The following is a 12,265-nucleotide window of genomic DNA, read 5'->3' as shown; positions in this document are numbered from 1 at the left end:
TTTGTCTGGTAATGAGGCAGCTGCTGCCGTGTCCAGTTCCTGTTCTGGGGACTCAGCGTCTGAAGAGGGCAGTTAATGTGCTCAGGATCCGCCCCTGCCCCTTCGCATTATGAATCAGTTCGTCTCTGATTGTTCAGCATTTAACACTTTCATAATATCAGCGATCGTGTTTATTGACCATGAAATATTATGGTTCTCTCTTTCTTTCTTCCTGTCTCTGTCTCTGTCTCTGTCTCTGTCACTCTTTGTGTGTCTTAGATGGAAGAACTGATTTTGATCTATGAATATATTTATTCACAGTGGCTTCTGAAGGAGGCTCTACACCTACTTCAATTTTAGACGCTTTTCTGAATCTCCCATTGTGTGTGGGATTTCGGAGATAGACATTGTGAGGTGAAGGAAGGGACTCTGGATCTAGTTTCAGGTAGCCTGGCTTCTAATCTCAGCCTTCCCTCTTCCCCTTCCTAGCTGAGTGACCTCGGGCAAGTCACCTCCAGAAGCCCCACTTCCCTGATCCATCAAATAAAAATGCCATTGCCCTCCCTACAGCTTTGTTGTAAGGATGAGATGAAATGATTTGTCTGAGCCCAGCACGGAGCACGTACCCAGTCCATATACATTTCCTTTAGTTCATGCACTTGGCTCCTTTTCCAGGTAATTCCCAGACTTTTGGAGTTTGCAGACTAGGAAAATCTCAAAATACATTTTGATGCACATAGTTGCCAATTTTTTATTTTGCCAATTTTCAATTTTGCCAAGTAAGAACAGTATAGAAAAATAACACAACTAACCATCTATTTTCACCAAATCTCATAAAAGAATATTTGAAAACAAAAAAAACAGAGAGAACATAGATTAAGAGTTAAAAATGCAAATACATTTAGCTTTATGAAAACCTCTCTGTATTGTGGGATGGGTAAAAACTTCGTTCACAGTCCAGTGACAACTCAGAAGGGCTTTCTAGATTAGTGTTTCCTTATTGTAGACCTCTCACCCTGCGTGAAGAGTGGTCAGCAGGAGGAGGAGGGAGCAGCACATTTTTTGGTATTTAAAGAACTACTGAGGTGTGATTGCTGAGTCTGGGGACCTCGGGATGACCAGAGACGAGAGCAAATGTTAGAGGCTAATGTGCACAATATAAAATACGTGAAGAGAACAGAGGCAGGACATTTTATGTCTTCAATTCCAAGTAAAATAATGGTCGTATTTATACTTTGGCTTTTAAAAAATGATGCAAGCAAATAATCAAAACTTGCCACGTCTATAGCTGAAGGGTGTTCAGGAACGTGATGATTTCACACTGGCCCTGTTCCTCACTTGTGGTTATCTAGACACCCCCTACACACACACACACACACATACACACACACACACACACAGATATTTTGGGGTTGAAACATTCCATATCTGGTCTAAGTGTAGCAGTAAATTGTTTTTGCGGAGTTTGAGCTAAGCCTTCTCAGCTGGTTTTGCTTAGGGGAATGTGGAAAAATCTTTGTTTCTTTTAAGGAGAAAAAAATTACATACATACACACATCATTTGGGGTCTTTTAAAGTCAGATTAACTTTTACCTGGTAAGGAACCTCAGCCAGATCCAAAATCTTAGCGGACAATGATTGAGCTGTGATGACTGATGTCTGGAAGCAGGCACGGAGCAAGCCTGAGCCTTCTCCGTGTTCACATGGGGGAATGCTGCCCCAAACCAAAGGGTTCCTCCTGAGCCCCAAGAACTACTGACGTTGCAGAACAAAAATCACAAGCACTTACTACGCGCTGGTTACTCTGCGAAGCACCTCAATTATATCATTCCGCCTAAGGCTCGCATAACCTTCCTTGAGTTAGACATTAGAAGGTCTATTTTACAGATGAGAAAACCTAGGCTTAGTTGTCCAAAGTCACATGAGAGCTGGTGTATGGTTGAACTGGGAGACAAATGCAGGTCTTTCTGACTGGAGTTTCAACTACTAGAAAGTTTAGCTCCTAAAATCTTAGGTCTGACATGAATGGGAAATGGGCTTGGACCATCCCTTCTTAGGTGGCATTTGGAAAAGGAGACACTGCCCAAAACACACACACACACACACACACACACACACACACACACACACACACACACTCTCTCTCTCTCTCTCTCTCTCTCTCTCTCTCTCTCCCTCTCCACTTAAACTCTCTGAAGCATTCTAAAACATGTAGCATTTCCCTCCTCTCTTTAAAAAGGCAACCTAGGAAACTTTCTGGAGGATAATTTAAGAGTATTTATCAAAAGCCTTAAAATGCTTATGCTCTTCGACTCAGAAATTGTCCTGCTAGGAATTTATCCGGTAATCAGTATGTTCCAGGCTTCTCCAGCCCATGAGTCCAAAAGGGCAGTGCTCAGGTGTCACTCCCTCAGAGGGGCCTTGACCACTGCAACTGAAGTGGCTCTTCTCCTCCTCCCCCTCCCTTCTCTTCCTTCAAAGCACTCACTTCCAGGTGAAATGATAGGATATAACTATCATAGAAAGTAAGTCCCATTATAGCAGGGACTGTCTTGCTCCTGCTTTATCTCCAGTGAGTAAAACAGCATCTGACTCACTGAAGACCTTCCACAAAGGCTCACAAAGGAATAGATGAGCTTATGTTACGTAAATGCCTCAAATCTCAAAACTCTGCTTGACTGGCAGCAGGTCGAGGCTTTTACAAGTGTCCCACTCTCCCCCACTGCTATGGCTTCCCTGAAGCTTCCATAAATTGTTCCTGGTCATCACTCACCACTGCTGCCAGCAGGTGGAGGGGGATACTCAGTCATGTTCCTTGAAACCAAAGTCCACGAACCCAGGTCTCCTTGACAGCCTCCAAGTAACTGTTCCTGCTCTGTCACCTGTACCCGCTGTCCTCTCTAGCCCCAAGTGCTGCCTCTTCTTTGAGGTATCATGTTGCTGCTGGTCGTGCCAGAACTTAGGGCTCACCCCTTGTCATGGCAATTTCAGACCATCAGCCCACCCTAAGTGTCCTTGGTGTAAACTTCTGCCCATTTGCACAGGCAGTGAGACACCCCCACTTTGGCCAAGTTCTGTCTGGGAGGATTCTGCAGCATAGTTGCCTGGGGCCCAACATGTTATAGCCCTTTGCCTGCACCCCAACAAACAGACATTTCACAAGGTACCTCCAGCCTCAGGGCTGCTGGGTATGGCGGGTCCACCCTTTATGTCTACAACTTGCATTGTCTCCGAGTCAAGCCCTGGAGCTGAGCAGAGTCAGCCTGAGGGACCTCTTCTCCCCCAGTACTGTGCAGTAGGGAGGGGAGACATATCAGAATCAGAATTAGAATCTCTGGGTAGTGAAGGGTGGATGACAGAGGCAGAAGAGGCCCATCTTCTGTCCCTGATAATACCTGCATTCTTCCTGCCTACTCCTCTTCAGTCTGGACTCAGTTTTGTTGTTGCTTTCTTTTAATCAATTTTATTGAGATATAGTTTACATATAATAAAATGCACCCATTTTAAGTGTACAGTTCAAAGAGTTTTGACAAATGTATAAACCCGTGTAATCAATAGTGCTTTCAAGATATAGGACATTTCTGTCACCCCCAAAAGTTCCCTTGAGTCCCTTTGCAGGAATCTCCCCTACCCATCTCACCCCACGCCAAGAACTGGTTTGTTTTCTCTCCCTATTGGTTATATCTGTTCTTAAACTTCGTGTATGTGAAATCATATTGAACGTACTCTCTGTGTCTGACTTTTTTCACTCAGCATATTTTTGAGATGTTTCTATGTTGTTACACATATCAATAGTTCATTTCTTTTCATCACCGAGTAGTATTACTTCATTGTCTGGGTTTACTGCAATTTATTACATATTCACCTGTCGATGAACATTTGGACTGTCCCAGTTTTGGACTTCTATAAGTAAAGCTGCTGTGAATATTTGGTATTAGTGTTTTGGTGGACATGTTTTTATTTCTCTTGGGTAAAAATCTAGGAATGGAATTGCCAGTCATATGGAAAGTGTATATTTAACTTTATAGAAACTGTCAAACCATTTTCCAGAGTGGCTAGACAGAGGAAGGTTTACTCTAAATTCTTTCACTGGCTTTATCTATGTTCTAGCTTCTGCCCTTTTATAACTCAGACGAAGTCATCAAATAAATATACCCACTTATATCGTCTCAAGGATGTTCATTGCAGTCTTGTTTAGAAGTGGTAAAAATAAAACTGGAAGTGATCTAAGTATCACAAATTAGTAGACTGCTGATTCTAGGACTGAAGCAGAAAATATACAAGACAAGCCTGTAGCATGTGGTAGTGCCAGAAAGAAACAAAGACTAAACCCTCAATGATAGGACTATGTCATAGTGAGGCAGGAGCCAAGTGACACAGCTCCCAGTGGCTAAAAGTAGAACAATCTGAGGGACAAAGTAGAGTAATGTTGGTCTATAACCCAAAGTATAAAATAAATATCCACAAATCCATACCGATGTTGACTGAGTAAATAAATAAGTGGAGAAAAGACAAATCTTCCGAGTAGAAGAATGTCAATAAGTTTATGTAGATACCTCACCCTCAAGGAGGGGGAGTATTACGCCCCATTCCGTAAGTGCTTTTCTTCCAAGGAGGACAGTATGAAAAAGGGAAAAGAAAGGGAGGAACAATAGAGAAACATGACAAACACAATCCCAGACAGGTGATCAAGGTCAACATCAATAGTGATAGGTCACACTGATAGTGTGTACCCTCAAAATGATGTAATGAAAATGGTCTTTCTCCCCAAAACATAACCCCAGTCTAATCATGAAAAACATCAGACAAATCCCAATGGAGAGGCATTCTACAAAAGACCTTACTAGTATTTCTCAAAACTATCAAGGTCATCAAAAAGAAGGACAGTCTGTGAAACTGTCACAGCCAAGAGGAGCCTTAACTAGACATGACAAATAAATGTAATGTGGTGTCCCGAATGGGATCCTGGAATAACAGCAACAAAAAAGACAAGGTAAAAACCAAGGAAATTTGAATAAAGTATGGACTTTAGTTGATAATAATGTATCAATATACAGTCATTAATTGTAACAAATGTACTATACTAATGTAAAATGTTAATAGGGGAACTATTATTTAGTTGGGTGTGAGGTATATGGGAACTTTCTGTGAAGGGGATGCAATAGATATTTATGTGTGGGTATAGAAATATATTCAAAACATTGTAGAGTGAAAAAAAGTAACAGAATAGTATGTATGTCACAGTCCCATTTTTAGAATATTCATATGGGAAAAGTGTAGAAGTCTAAATCAACACGCTCAGAGAGATTATCTCTAGGTGGTTATTTTTCTTTTTGCTTACTTGTATTTTCTCATTTGTCTATTATGGCTCTGTGTAAAAATATAATGTGATAGGCAGAATTCTAAGATGACCTCCAATGACCCTGTATAATTCCATCCCCTTGAGATAAGTGAACTTGATGGCTGTAACTCCTCTGATGAGTTACATTATATGGCAAAGGTGAGGGGATTTTTGCAGATGTAACTCAAGTCCCTAATCAGTTGATTTTGAATTAATCAGATGGAAGATATTTCTGGATGGGCCTGACTTAAGTAGGGAAACCCTTTAAAAGAAGGCTTAGACCTTTCCTGAGATCAGAAAAGATCCTGTTGTCCTTGAAGAAGCAAGCTGCAAGGAAGTGAATTCTGCCAACAACTGCACAAGCATAGAAGAGGACCCTGAGCCTCAAACGAGACCCCAGCACTGGCCACTACCTGCATTGCAGCCTTGTGAGACCCTGCGCAGAGGACCCAGCTAAGCCATGCCCAGACTCCCAACCCATGGAAACTTTGAAATATAAATAGATTTGTCTAAGCCACTAAATTTGTAATAATTTGTCATACAGTAATAGAAAACTAATAAAAATGATACAAAACAACAACAACAACAGTAAATGAAGGAAAAGGCAAGTTAGGACAAAGAGAATGAAAGAGCTTCAAACAAACATGAAATGCCATTCTTATCCAGCTTTTTGGGCCCATTTGCTGGGTTCTTGCCCTTCATTGTGTTCATGGCTCTTAACTCCAAAACCTTCCAAATAATGTAGAGAAAATCGTTTGTATTTTACACCAATGGATTAATCATAATAGATGCTATGGATAAGAAGACAAGAACTCTTAAACTCTATGTAGCTGTTACTCAGCAAACTTAAAAAAAATTAGAAATAACTCAGCTGTAAAAGATGAAGGCAGATAAAGCTATTAGAAAGTCTGTTCACTTCCTCCACCCAGGGAAAATATCTCTATTTTTTATAATTTTTATAATACTTTTAATTGTAGTATAATTTTATACAATTTTTAATAAATTTCTATTTTTAATAATTTATACTATTTTTATAATGATATATAATCATTATTTAAACGAATCTAACAATATAGATGAAATGAAAGGACACCCTTCTAGGAAAGTCGGTTTTAAGATTAAGAAATCATTGAGAGGAGGATGTGTGGGGAGGAAATATTTCAGGTCCCTGCATAGGTGCTGGGCCTGGGTCCCGGGTAGCTCCCATAAAAGCTGCCATCACTGTCGTTATTATTAAACATGCACTTTTATGTCCCCGGATGCTATTTTTATTGTAAGCGCCTGTAGGGAAGAGGTGGGAGTTTGGGAGAGACGCAGTGAGAAGCCAGTGGTCTAGAAGGTGGCTGCCCCTCTCGCTAGGGCTACTATCTGTCTGGGCCTCCCCTTGTTCAAGGCGGGCTTGCCCTGTGACCTGGGCAAGGCTGTGGGGCTAGTCGAGGCTGGGAGGATGCCGTCCTAAGAGTTATTAAGACTGCTGAGTGTCTTTTGACTTTAAAAGGAGCAGAAGAGGAAGCTACCTCTGAAGTGTGATTTTAAAGTTAGGGTTAAAACTCTGGGCCCCAAATTATTTCAATGACTACCTTTCATTGTGCTCTAAAGATGCAGTTAAAAATGCGTTTTGAGAGATTTTATAGGCTTTTCTGTCTTCAATAATAGGGAGGCTAAGCCTCAGAAAAGGTTAGATAGAACCAGTAGACAGCAAGAGAATGGTAAAAGGTGAAAAGAAAGAGAAAGAGGCCAAATTCCTGGAACTGGTGGAGGGACAGCCTCTGCCTCTTTCAAACTGATGCCTAGTATTCGATAGTATGTGCCATTGTTTTCTTTCTACCAAAGGACATTTATGTTATTCGTAGTTTTATAGTTTTACAAGCAGTGCTACAGTGAACAGTATTGTAACTGCAACCTCTTGTGCATGAGTGTTTTCCTAGAATAGATACCTAGAAGAGAAATCGTTGAGTTAAAGAGTGTTTGTGGTTTATATTTTGGTGGATGCTGTCAAGACAGTCCCAAAAGTTAGTGCCATTACATTTTTACCAACAGGATGTGAGGGTAACCCTTTCCCCTATCTTTGCCCACATTGGATATTATTAATTTTAAAAATCTTAACCATCAAGTGATTGAACAGTGATATCTTATTGTTTTAATTTGTATATTTTGGTTATTAATGAGATTGAGCAATAAGCATTTTTTTTTTTTAAGTTTTTGCTCGCAATCTCTCAGAAATTGTTGGTATTCTCCCTAAAATATTCTCTTGAGTTGGCTTCTGTAACATCTCACACCACACTATCCTGGCTTTACTTCTACACCTCTGGTCACTCTCCTTCAGTCTCCATCTGACTCCTCCTTCTCTACCCGGCTTTAAATATCGATGTTTCTCAAGGCTTGGTGTTAGTCACCTCTCTCCCACTGCCCCAGACAGATCTCTCAATCTACATTCTGTCCCCAGACAATCCCATTCAGGCCCATTCAGGCTTCAAATATTATCTATACACCAGTAATTCCCAAATTTTATCTCCATCCTACCCCCTCCTCTTGCTCTGTACCCATCTATTCCACATCTCTACTTAGATGCCTCAAGAGCTTGTTGAACTCACCATTCGGAAATTGAACTCAAGAGCTTATTCCCCCAAACTAGTCCTTTGTTAGGATTCTCAACTCAGTGACTGTCTCACCAAACTCTGGTTGCCTAGCAAGAACCTTAGGAGTCATCCTTGATGGTTTCCTTGCCATGAGTCTGGTATCCAATTCATTCCAAGTCCTATTGGCTCCATGTCATAAACATCTCTAGAAAGTGTCCATTTCTTTTCAGCTCTGCCAGCCCCATTTCCCCAGAACTTTTGCTGTGGCTTCCTAACTGATCGAATCCATTCTTGGCCTTGGACACCCCATTCTCTACAATACAACCAAATTGATTTTCAAAAAACAAATCTGATTGTCATTTTACATAAAGATAAAACCACAAACTTGTTAAACACAAAATTGTTCATAATTGTTGAAAGAAAGCAAGAAAAAAGAAAGCAAGAAAGGAATAACTTAAAAATTTAACAATAACATACTAAACAATTAATTAAACACATTTAGTTTATCAATTTGATGGGACAACATGTATTTATAAAAAAATAAGTGTAGTTCTAGCAAACATTAAGGATCAGATAATTGCTATTATTTAAAAATTTGGAGCAGTGGTGAAATTAACTTTAGTAATATATTTTTATTTAATCCAATACATTCAAAATATTATTTCAATATGTAATCAATATAAAAATTATGAATGGGATATTTTATGTTATTTTTCCATGCTAAGTCTTTAAACTCCAGTGTCTATTTTACATTTAATAGCACATCTTAATTCAGATGCTAAATTTTTATCAGAAATGCTGATCTCTGAGGAGTTAGATTTCATGATATTTACAGTTGAAAAGTAGATTCACATACCTATGTTGTTCCAAATATGCTTAAGTTTTTCAGTAATGGAATTGAGAATCAGTTTTTAAATTTAAATGTAAGTTAACAAAATTAAATTAGAAACTTAGATCTTCAGTTGCAGTAACCACATTTCAAACTTTCAATTGTTGCACATGGCTTCTGTATTGGATACCGCATTTCTAGAGTAAGGTAAAGATTACAAGTTCCCTAATTCATTTATAAACTTTGCAAGCTTTATTATAAAATCCTTCAAAAGATAAAAATATTATGGCCCAGCATCTCTTGGGAATGCATGCTAAATAAAATATTAGCAAACCAAATCAAGCGATATTTAAAATAATCATAACCAAATAGGGTATATTTAAGTAATGCAATAATGGTCCTTGCTTAGCTTCCTATTGGCATAAAAATCCCATTCACAACTGGTATAAAAATAAACTGAATGAAAATGGATATTTATGAAGAAACTATAAAAACTTGCTAAAGGACATAAAAGAAGACTTAAAAAATGAGAGGCACACTCCATGATCCTGGAAGGACAGTCTAAATATTGGTAAAGGTGTGAAGTCTTCTAAAATTAATCTATAATTTTAATCAAAATGCCAAGAAAGAATATTTATTGGAAGGGTTTATCTAGAAGAATAAACAAATGGAGAATAGTCAAAAAAATATGAAAAAAGAATAACTTGTTCTAGCTGACATAAAAATGACCTAATGAAACTGTAGTGACTAAAACATTGTGCTACTGGTGCAGGAAAAACAGATAATGGAGATAGGCCATAAATATAGGATAATATGGTACGTAATAAAGATATTTCAGTGTGGTGGGGGAAAGTATTGATTATTTAATAAAAGTTATTGATATTACTATTTTAGAGAAAAAAGTAATCTCGAATCTCAAATCTCAAAAGCCCCAAAATAAATTCCAGATAATTTAAAGATTTGGAAATTAACAAAATAAACAAAAATCTTGAAAGTTCATGAAGATAATACCAGAGTATATTTTAAAATAATTTGGGGAGGTGGGGAGGGCCTTCGGTTTATATGATACTCAGCCACAAGTCATGGAGGTAATGATTGACAGGTTTGACTATTTTGGCAGACATTACTAGTTTCCAATGAGATGTAAATAAAAATCTGCTGGGGATTACTGGGAAAGATTTTTCTTCCCGGTGAGATAACAGAGCTGTGAGATGGAAATATTTTTTGTCCTCATCCTCTTCCTTCTTGATTGGAGTATAATGTAATATTTGGGGATGCAGCAGCCATCTCATCTTATAGGGAGAGACACCGTCAACACATTGTAGATGGCAAATCGGAAAGATGTAAAGAGACTGATGACATCTCTGAACCACTAAACCAATTCTGAGACCACCTACCTCTGGATTTTAGGTTAATTAAATTGTTAATATTTTATGGTTTAAGCCTCAGTCACTTGACTTTCTTTTCCTAGGGCTGATACAAATATATAAAAACAAAAACTTTCTATGGCAAAAGATACAACGAATTAAGTGAGAAAGAATAATTTCATTGTAGATGTGAAGGTTAGTAGCCTTAGTATATAAATTACTCTTTACTAACCAATAGGAAAAAAGAGAATATTTTGATAAAATAAAATGGGCAAAGAACATAAACAAATAATTCATAAATTGAACCGACAAAGATATAATAATGTGCTCAGTCTCATCAATAATCAAAGACTTTCAGATTGAAACAATAAAATATCACTTTTCAACCATTGTACTGGTGAAAATGAGAAAGAGTGATAATGGCTAATACTGGAGATGGTGTAGAGAATCTCATACATGTTGGTGAAATGTAAATTGGTACAATTTTCTATAGAGTCACTTCATATAAATCAAATTTTAAAAGGTGTATCCTATTTTCCTCAGCAATTTTCCTTTTAGGAATTTTTTCTAAGAGAATAATCAGACATGTGACAAATGCAGTATTCCTTATTATAGTATCAAAACTGGAAATAACTCAAATGTTTCCAACGATAGGTGATTGGTTTAATTACGAGCATTCATTTAATAGACTGGAATTCTATGTAGACATTAAGAAGGAAAATGCATTTATGTATTGACATGGAAAGATACTCATGATCTAGTGAGCCTGAGTTACAAAACCTGTTATGATTTTGTTTATGTAAATGTGTATTTATGCATACTTAGAAACTTGAAGGATTTCTTTTTTAATAATAGTAATTATCTTTGGATGTGGGATTATGAGAGGACCTTTATTTCTCTGTATTGGTTGAATATTTTATACATCGAAATAGCATAGTTAATTTCAGTTTAGGAAATAAAATGTTTCCTGAATAACATTCAATTATGTGAAAAGAAACATACGATACATTGCTAAATTTAAAAATAATATACAGTCTACGGCCATGCTACCCTAAACAAGCTCAATCTCGTCTGATCTCGGAAGCTAAGCAGAGTTGGGCCTGGTTAGTACTTGGATGGGAGATCACCTAGGAAGACCAGGTGCTGTAAGTGTAAAAAATAAAAAAATAAGGGATTGTAAGCTGACAAAGTCCTTGCAATCTGTGAGGTCGACCAAGGGTTGCCTCACCTAAAAAATATTTAAAAAACAATAAAAATAAGATACAAAAAATACAATAAAAAATAAAAATAAGATACAAATGGACGTTGTAGTAGGGTATTTTAAGAGTAGGGCTAATTTTGTTGAAAATTACCTGAAAAGTTGTACACCAAAATGTTAACAGTTGCTATCTCTTGGGGTGGGGTGAGGGGCATATGGGGGTTTGTGATGGGAATTTGAATGATTTTTATTTTATCGGTCATGCTTCCCTGCTTAAAAATAAAAAATAATATTCATATTGCTTCTACAGAAAAATGTTACTTAAAAAAACCGAAAGAAAGAGAGAAAGAGAGAAAGAAAGAGGGAGGGAGAAAAGAAAAGAAGAAAGGAAGGAAGGAAGGAAGGAAGGAAGAAAGGAAGGGTAAACCAAGGCTAACTTGGACCAAGCCCTCTTGGAGGATAGCTAGGATGCTGAGAAGCCTACAAGAATTGTGTCGATTTGATGGCATTAAATACGAACCCTGACATTGTTTAATTTTTTGGTCTCTTGTCATGCCACAAAGGATTTTGACTCAAAAGAAATGATAAAACAGTAAATTACAAGTAAAGAAAGAATATCAGGGTCAGGGAAAATAGCAATATGCTAGAAAGACAAGATCAGGGGAAAGCAGGGTTGTACAGTTATGAAAGTTGAGCTGCAAGGTGAAGTCCCCCGAAATTCCACAGTCCTTGAGGTCCTCTGCTCATCCAGCTGGAGACCTGCAACATCTGGGCATCTGTAGAAGGTGAGCCCATGAAGAGGATAGTATAGTAGATACATTGTGGGGTGTCTGTCCAGCCGATAACGAGCCCTTTTCTTCTGCCTCCGAAAGGGAGCTTGCAATATCATAGTCACCTATGCTGGGGTGAACCTCTAGCCCAAGCAGAGAGGGGCATAGTCTGTCTCCTAGACAGTCGGGGCTGGGTCTGAGA

At 38.2% G+C, this 12,265-nt stretch overlaps 1 pseudogene; it reads left to right on the top strand.

The window, feature by feature from the left end:
* Nucleotides 1-11,128: 11,128 nt before the first annotated feature.
* Nucleotides 11,129-11,247, top strand: LOC112476680 (annotated as a pseudogene).
* The last annotated feature ends 1,018 nt before the right edge of the window (nt 11,248-12,265 follow it).

This window comes from Pteropus alecto, unplaced genomic scaffold (genome assembly GCF_000325575.1).
Source record: "Pteropus alecto unplaced genomic scaffold, ASM32557v1 scaffold71, whole genome shotgun sequence".
Lineage (NCBI taxonomy): Eukaryota > Metazoa > Chordata > Mammalia > Chiroptera > Pteropodidae > Pteropus > Pteropus alecto.
This window is presented reverse-complemented; position numbering and strand designations above follow the sequence as displayed.